The sequence below is a fragment of the Lagenorhynchus albirostris genome, chromosome 17 (genome assembly GCF_949774975.1).
Source record: "Lagenorhynchus albirostris chromosome 17, mLagAlb1.1, whole genome shotgun sequence".
NCBI classification, from domain to species: Eukaryota; Metazoa; Chordata; class Mammalia; order Artiodactyla; family Delphinidae; genus Lagenorhynchus; species Lagenorhynchus albirostris.
Window position 1 is genome coordinate 48,543,486 of NC_083111.1, and position 8,711 is coordinate 48,552,196.

The following is an 8,711-nucleotide window of genomic DNA, read 5'->3' on the forward strand; positions in this document are numbered from 1 at the left end:
AGGGCCCTGCTTTGGACCAGGGGAGCTTAGAAAAATGCCTTTTCATTGATGCCCTTCCAGAAGCCCGACTGGCTGATGCTGTGTCCAGTAGAATTGATTGTAGGGGGTCCCAACCTGCCTCTTGGCTTGTTTGATGCTATCTATGGTAGACAGCGAAGCAGAAGCCTGCTTTTAAAGCTAACTGCCTGCCCGTCAATCACCCGATGTGTATGGATTTCCGGAAAATCTTGAAAATTCAAAAGGCATTGCCACAGATGCTGGGCAATGGAATTTTCTTTGGATTCATTTGAACGCAGCTTCTGGTACATTTCCTCTTCCTCAAAGGCTACAGTAACATTGAATATATGACAGTGAATATTTTTTTGCTGTTGCAAAACACAGGAAACCAAAATTTGCATTTGAAAAAACTTGGTAAATAATAATATTTAATCAAAACGACATACAGTTATCATCGGTTATTTTAAAAGTGCACCTCTTTGCTTGGCCTCTTCAGTGCCCTCAACCCTCTATGCGTTCATAAGGCCTCTCCACGATCTCCATGAGTTTCCCTTTGGGTAACTTTTCTCTCCACCTTTCACAGGAACAGATTTAGCTCTCAACCTGTTCATCTCTCCCTTCGCATTTTATCTCCGTGGGTCTTTCTCTTGGGCATGATGGTGTCAGCTGGGGGCTCATTCTGGGGAATCCTGTAGGTTTGACAGCACTGAGAGCAGCTAGAGCTTCATTTCTTCTCCCAGCATCCATTTATTGACCCCTTAAGGAATCTCTCTGAAATTTTGACCTGGTGGGAAATCCTTGAACTGACAGGGCTTCTAAAGGACAGCCTGTTTCTGCCCTCATCATCAACACATCTGCCCTCAAACTGTTTTTGGCAGGTGAACAAGGGATCTTATAATTCCACAATCTCAACGTATTTCTTTTCCACAATCTCTGCACTCACGTATTGGTACTGTGTTCTGGTTAGAAATGCTCACCACCCTCATCAACTACGCACTGAACCTTGGTAGTCTTGAATGGAGTTCTGAGTGTGCTCAGTGGGACAAATATATCATTCATTCGTTTCCAGGGTAGACATTTGCTGAGTGGCTACTGTGTGTTGGTCACTGTTAGCTGTAGGAGATACAAAGCAAAAGAAAAAATTCTGACTCTGGAAAAACTCATGGGTTTGTTTGTTTTTTTCCTTTGGCAATGTTGAAAGGACTCAAAATATTATTTACTTTGCAGCTCAGGGGTCCATTTTGGACCTTTCCTTGTGGATAGAGGGCCTTTCATTCTTCTGAGGCCAGAGGACATGGAGGCAGCTGCTTAGGTTAGGGTGCTGACGATGACCTGGGAAACTGAGACTCAGAGAAGGCAAGTGCAACCTCGGGGCCACCTGGTGGTCTGGTGATGGTGCTGGGACGGGCACGAGGCATTGCAGGGGGAAAATACGTGGAGATGCTGCATTTCTGAAGTACAAGATCGGCTGAATTGCTGTCAAGCCAGAACATCTCAGAGCAGGTAGGGAGGGGTTCCAAGTCCGCAGATGATCCAGAAAAGAGAAAGCTCGCTCATTTCCTTCCTCCTTTTACCTGCCATGCTTCCTTACCCCAGGACCTGGAAGGAATTCAGACTCTCCCCATCCTGGGGCCTGAGGAGAGGACTGAGGACTTAATACACGTAATGTGCTTGGAACCACGCCTGGCACAGAGTGCTGTATACGTCTGTCTGTCTGTTGTTATGTTATTATTATAGTTCTCAGATGACCAAACAGATGGACCTGGACTTTTCATTTGAGTAGCCTCTCATCGGCAGTGGGAGTGCTGGTCTGAATTTTGTGCCGATGGCACGTCTCTCCTCCAGCCCTTGCCAATGTCACGTGACTGGATCCCTCCACTGCCGATTTTAGACCTCACTTTCTAAACCACGGGTCCCCAAGCCCCAGACCACAGACCGGTGCTGGTCGGTGGCCTGATAGAAATAGGGCCGCACAGCAGGAGGTGAGCAGTGGGCGATCGAGGAAAGCTTCAACTGTATTTACAGCCGCTCCCCATCAGCGGCATTAGATTCTTTTTTTTCTTAAACATTATTTATTTGGTTGAGCCGGGTCTTAGTTGTGGCAGGCAGGCTCCTTAGTTGCAGCTCGCGGGCTCCTTAGTTGTGGCATGCATGTGGGATCTAGTTCCCTGACCAGGGATCAAACCCGGGTCCCCTGCATTGGGAGTGTGGAATCTTATCCACTGCGCCACCAGGGAAGTCCTGGCATTTAGATTCTCATAGGTGCGAGAACCCCACTGTGAACTGCACATGCGAGGGATCTAGGTTGCAAACTCCTTATGAGAATCTAATGCCTGATGATCTGAGGTGGAGCTGAAGCAGTGATGCTGGCACTGGGGAGCGGCTGCAAATACAGATTATCATTAGCAGAGAGGTTTGACTGCATAGAGACCGTAATAAATCAAATTGCTTGCAGACTCATATCAAAACCCTATCAGTGAGTGGCAAGTACAAACGAGCTCAGGGATCCCGCTGATTCCTGCATTATGGTGAGTTGTATAATTATTTCATTATATATTGAAATGTAATAATAATAGAAATAAAGTGCACAATAAATGTAATGCGCTTGAATCATCCCCAAACCATCCCCCACCCCCCGCCCCAGTCCGTAGAAAAATTGTCTTCCACGAAACTGGTCCCTGGTGCCAAAAAGGTTGGGGACGGCTGTTCTAAAGGGTAGGAGGTGGAGGGAGGCTCCCAGGCTCCATCCCTTCCTCAGAGCAGGGCAGAGTGGGGACAATGAGGTGTCTGCCACGGGTAGTTCTGGTTGGTATCCATGCAGTGAAGAGCCCCCAAGACACCTCAGGTACAGAAGGGCAGCAAGAGGGGGCTCAGCTCTTTGGGAGGAGATGAGGAGGATGGAGGCTTCTATCTTGGGGGGAAGCTCTAGAGTACTCAAGAAGCATGAAGAAATCCCAACTTACCGCACTCTTGGAGAGCATGCCCTGTTACTATGGAGAGGGCTGGTTTTCTCATGGTCTTAGCAGTGTGGGACGTGTTGTCATGGTTAACCAATCCTCCTGAGCCTTTCCAGGACTCCTAGAAGGTTCCTAGGAGTTTGACTGAGAATTGAATGGGAAAAACCCCCAAAACCAGGTAGTTAGGGCTCCCCTGACAGTAGGGGGCTCCAGTTACCCATAGGACAAACATAAATGTTTGCATTGTAGGAGATTGGTTTTGGTAGCGTTATTGGAAGTAGAGTTTAAGATACATGCTTAAATATCTTTTACAAAGGGTATCTTAAAGGGCTGTCATTATAGAAGGTGCTCAGAAAAAGTAAGACCAGAGCCGTTATTCACAGTATCTAGTATCTGTCAGATATGTAGCATGAGATAGTTATTGAAAATTTATAGTATCATTATCATCAGCACTTACAGAAGGTTTAATAAGTGTCTGTACTAAGTGCTTTACATTCATTATCTCATTTAATCCTCATAACAGCCCTGGGATAATAATAACTGTAGGTAACCAGAGACAAAGAGTCATGGTCAACTGCCCAAAGTCACACAGGGCTCTCCCCAAGCTTGCTTTCTTTGAACCACTAGAACTTACTGCTGGGAAATCCTTCTTTTCCTTGTGAATAGTCACAAGTATCCTGGAAACCAGCCAAGCCTTTATAGGAAGGCTCTTGTTCTGGGCTTGGAGGGAGAGAATATTTATCATACCGTGGGGTAGAAAGAAAAACAGGAAATGGTCTCATTTGTTTTGAAATCTGAAACTAAATGTCAAGTGTTCAAATCATTTCAGCGAAGTGGATTTTTGTTTCTTTTCATTTGGCCATTGCAGGTCTGTTTTGTGTGTGTGTGTGCGTGTTGCGGGGAGGGTCCATGTTTTCAGACCCAAAGTTCCCTTTACCTCTCTTATTGGTTCAGGATCAGACCAGGAGGCAGGGAACCCGGATTCCAGCCCCGGCTGCTCTCTGGCTCCTGGAATCTTCGTTTTCTTGCATGTGGAAGTAGGGGGATAGCACCACCTCCCTCAGAGCTCAGGTTGGCACGTCAAGTGTGCACAGACATGCAGCATCACTGTCGTCAGGAAGATGCAGAGGGAGAGTTGAGGCACTTGACAGGGAGTAGCTGTGCGCGAGATCCACGCGGCTTCCTTTTGAGGGGGGCTGAATGAGGGAACGGGCATGCTTCTGAGCATGGAAAGCTCTGCAGAGGTATATTTTTGAGACTGATGCAAAATCCCAGGCAGTGACGTTCTAGTGACTCAGCCCAGTGGGTGGAAGTGATTTTAAATAATGACAGTATCAACCGTCTTCCTCTTCCCGCAGTGTCACACACCATCAAACACAAACTCTCTGGCTCTGCACCCACCGAGTCGGCTAGTCTCTGTGGGTCGGAAATGCATGGAACTACGCATGTAGGTCACAGTGCAGCCCTCGCAGCCAAGGGGGTAAAACTACACATCTGCCCAGCAGTGTCCTTCCTTCTCTTCCCCACAACCAAGCCCAGATAAACAAGGGGTGATAAAAAGGTCACCTTGCACATTCCCCAGATTTGGACAGTCCTTTCAGAGTGAAGTGGGGTGTAATTTTAGCCGTCACCGTCAGCGAAGAGGCCACTTGAGTTAATTAGAAAGGGAAGCCACCCAATTTCAGTTAAAACCATTTAGAAATTGGTGGCATTTTAGAGAGAAAGCAACTGCCATAATTGGATCAGGCAGCTCACAGATGTCTCTTTTCAGACAGAACAACAGGGGAATCAGCTCAGGAAAGAGGGTGTGCAGGTCATGGCCGGGTTTGGAGCTAGTGAGTTTCTCTGCGACCAGCACAGAGATTGACTCATGGAACCGAAACAGTGCCTGGCCCCTGGGTCCCTGCGACGCTTATGTCCCCCTTGACCCCCGGGGCCTCTGGAGGTGAGGGGCCGATCAGGGATTTTTCTGGGGCTTCAGAAGGATTGCAGGGACCCTTGGGCTAGCAGTGGGAGGAAAAAGGAGGGTGGTTTCTTAGGAGAAGAGAGCTCATGAATAAAAATGAGTTAGAGATGGAAAAGATGAGATCGGAAGAGAACACTAAGCACAGAGGCTATTGTGTGAATCGGGTTGCAGGGGTAGGAGCCTTGGGGTGGCTCACCCCAAACCCTGAGGCCCCAGATTGGGAGATGCATGACTAAGGAACATTCACTGTGTACTGTCAGGACAAAAGCAAATGAAAAACAAGAGGTTCCATCTTCCCTGTTGAAAATAAAGGAAGAGATTTCCCTTTCCTCCTTTTTCTTTGAGTACTGACTTCAGAAAGCTTGTCAGTGTAAGTACTTTCTTCCTTCTTTGAGAGATATATAAATCCTTTTAAAGACTAGATTAGCATTTTGTCCCTTTTATGATCCAGGGATGGCTTCCTCGGGCACCTCTTTGAAATGCAGACACCAAGGGAGATGGCCCCTGTCTTCCAGCTTAGGTGGGAGGCCAGGTGCCCCCCTCCCTCTAAATTGCAAAACAACCTCCTGTCAGGAAGGAGGAGAAGTTTGTTTTTCCTCTGGATAAAGTCAGTTAGCTAACTAACTGGTCACCCCAATTACCACGTAAAGTTAGGATGAACTGAGTATGACCAATGGTGCTGTCAAGTCCTCTGACTTGAGGACCAGTGATGGTTTATCCTGAGAACGTGTATGTCATGGGTTGTATCTGTGTGGCTCTCTAAAAGGGTGAGATTTCTGTCTGCCTCTGTAATCCGTGGTGGATTGCCTGTGCCGTGCATCAGCTTCTGGTTTAATGCTTATTCAATAACAGAACGGATTTTGTTCTCCACTACCTTTGTGGAGAGAATTTCTGGGTTGGGAGAAGATTTTGTGTTTAGTTATATTTTCGCAATAGTACCCACCATATATCTGTTCTGTGCCTGACCTCCTGCATCAAGTCCATATTTGTAAGTACAGTGTACACCACCTTGGCTTTTTATAGCTAAAGTTCTCTCAAAGGATCCAACATTTTCCAATAGGTGATCTTACAGCTCACTGAAGGATCAGATATTCATTTTGTGATGGTTCCTGAGAGTAAGGGACTTGTCCAAGCTCATGCAGCCTGGAGAAAAACAAGGGATTGTTAACTTCCTGGACTCCAGGACTCTCCGTACCTGCTGCCGTATCACCCATCCTACAGGAGCCCACATTATTTGGATTTTCACTGTATTACACTGTTATAATTTCTTTTATAAATCACTTACAATGTTCAGATTTCCCCAAATTCCTCATCATGGTCTGCTTCATCACATTTGATGAATTTTAGAAAAGCAGTTTGATCCACTTCTAAGTAGGTGTGTGAGAGAAATGAGTGCATATTTCCACAGAATGACTTGTACATTCATGTTCATAGCAGTTTTATTCATGATAGCCAAACCTGGAAAGAACCCAAACACCTGTCAACAGGTGTGTAGATAAGACAATTGTGATCTGTCCATACTGTGGAACACTACTCAGCCATTAGAATAAATAAATGGTTGATACATGCAAAAACCTTAGTGAGTCTCAAAAACATTATACTGAGCTAGAGAAGCCAGACACAAAAGAGTATATGCTACGTGATTCCACTTAGATGCAATTCTATAAGAAGCCAACTAACCTATGGTGATAGAAAGCAGCTCCGTGGTTTTCTGGGGTGGAAGTGGCTGAGGCTGCAGATGGGCACGTGGGAACTTTGGGGGATGGTGGAGATGTTCTACGTCTTGATTAGGATGGAGGTTGCACAGGTATATCCATTTATCAAAACAACCTGTATACATAAAATGGGTGTAGTTAATTGTATAGAATGTATACTTCAGTAAAGTTAATTCAAGAACTAATCCTGTTTTTCTTCACGCACAAAATTTGAAATAAAAAAATGCAGTTTGCTTTCTCATCCCAGGTGACCTGGTTCATATGAAGATGGGAGCATAGCCCTTCTGCAGAGCCCTCTGAATACGTCACAAGCTCAAACGGGCGTTAAGGTTATCCTGGTCCATCCGCGATCTCTGAGAAGAAGTAAACAGGGGCCTGGCTCGTAATAACACGCAGCTGGGAGTGGTGTGTTCCCAGCGTTCTTTGGGGGAAAGCCTGCCCTGTCAGAAGAATAAAGCGCAGCCCACAGCTAGCAGGGCTGGTGAGGAATCATGATGCTTTTATAGGAAGGAAAGGGCTGTGATTCACACGTGTCAGAGTTGATGGGAAAATTAAGGGCTCCCTTCCCCAAGGAGGGGCAATAGAACTCTCTCTTTAAATATTACATTTCTTTAAATAAAAAGAAAAGTCACTTCAGCTCCTCCCCACTGATTCATTTGGGAGAAACACCTGTCAGGTTTTGTATTTGGTTAAGTCAGATCCTTCCTCCGAACAAGGCAGTGCAGGGGGTAGGAAGATCACCTAACTCTTGTTGGTGTTTACTTAATGTAGAGAGAAAACACGCCTCTCCGTCACATGAGCCATCGCTCCAGCTAGGCGAAGGCAGGGACATCGCCCTTCTCTGACCGGGTTACCACCCTCAATTACGGGTCAGGCAGAGGAAGATGGGCAATTGTAATTCAGTGTTTCAAAACAGACATCATGGAGCTGGCAGATTATCAGATTGGGAGCCTAGAGAGATTTTTAGAGGCCTTTGTACATTCATCAGATTTCTATCTGTCCTAAGTGTGGGCTTGCATGAGGGTGTGGGGGGAGCAAGTAACGGAGCAGAGATTTGAGTGATGCATCTACAGACCAAGGAACACCAAGGATTTCTGGCCATCACTGGAGAGGAGGGAGGCACGCGACAGGTTCAGCCTCAGAGCATCAGAACACACCAATCCTGCCAGCACCTAATTTCTGACTTCTAGCCTCCAGAGCCATGAGAATACATTTCGGTTGTTTTAGCATCCAGTTTGTGGTACTTTGCTCCGGAAGCCCTAGGAAGCTAATACAGGAGCCCTAGCAGGAGAAAGAGCTTGGTGTGTCTGGAGGAAGGCCAGAAGGCCGACGTGGCCGGAGGTGATGAGTGAGGAGAGGGCCTCCATAGTCTCCCCCTGCCTGGGCTGTGGGCTGCCCCCAGGTGGCCACTGGGGGATCCTTCCAGCCCCACACGCTGGCCTCTTGCCATGGAAAGAGCATGCAGATTGAGTCACAGGAGCTGGGTTCAGCCTCCCACTCCCTCTGCTTGTAGCTGTGTAACTCACATTTCCACTTTCCTCATCTGTAACACGTGAGGATGTTCATGACGAGCTTGGCCTGTCCGTCTCTTGGGGTGCTAGCAAGGAGCAGCAGAAGTGTTTGAAAGCCTGCTGTGAATCCTGCACCAGGGCGTCAGATGCAACTAACTAGTCCTGCTGGTTCAGAGTTTCAGCAGAGACCCCCCCAAAGGAAAAGAAAATAGGATGCTGCATATCTAGGCCTCACTAAGAGATTATGAGATCAGTGTGGAGACCGCTAGCCCATCACCTGCCTGGAGACTAAGTAAGATGAGGCTGGGGGACCCAGCAAGAGACAGGCAGGGAGGAGTTCTCCAGAGTGAGAGCTGTGCAGGAATGGGGGGGCAGGTGCTTCTCCCCTCACACCCCCCGGTCCCCACAAGAAGCCTAGTGAAACTCAGAGGCTTCAAAACGCCCACGGAGAGCTCGACAGGTACCCTCCAGAGTTGGAGGGACAAAGGGACTGATACTTGAGCCACTGATACAGAGACTGGTTGGAGTGGCCTAGGGTGGCGGGCCGAGGAAAGGGGTGAGTTGC

The 8,711-nt window shown here is 47.3% G+C and overlaps 1 long non-coding RNA gene across 1 annotated transcript; it reads left to right on the forward strand.

Moving 5' to 3' along the window:
• The first annotated feature begins 403 nt into the window (after positions 1-403).
• On the forward strand, positions 404-7,271 carry LOC132507925 (uncharacterized). The gene is made up of 3 exons (XR_009536366.1): positions 404-1,979; positions 2,453-2,525; positions 6,865-7,271. It is a non-coding gene; the product is annotated as an uncharacterized LOC132507925 (long non-coding RNA).
• Positions 7,272-8,711: the final 1,440 nt, after the last annotated feature.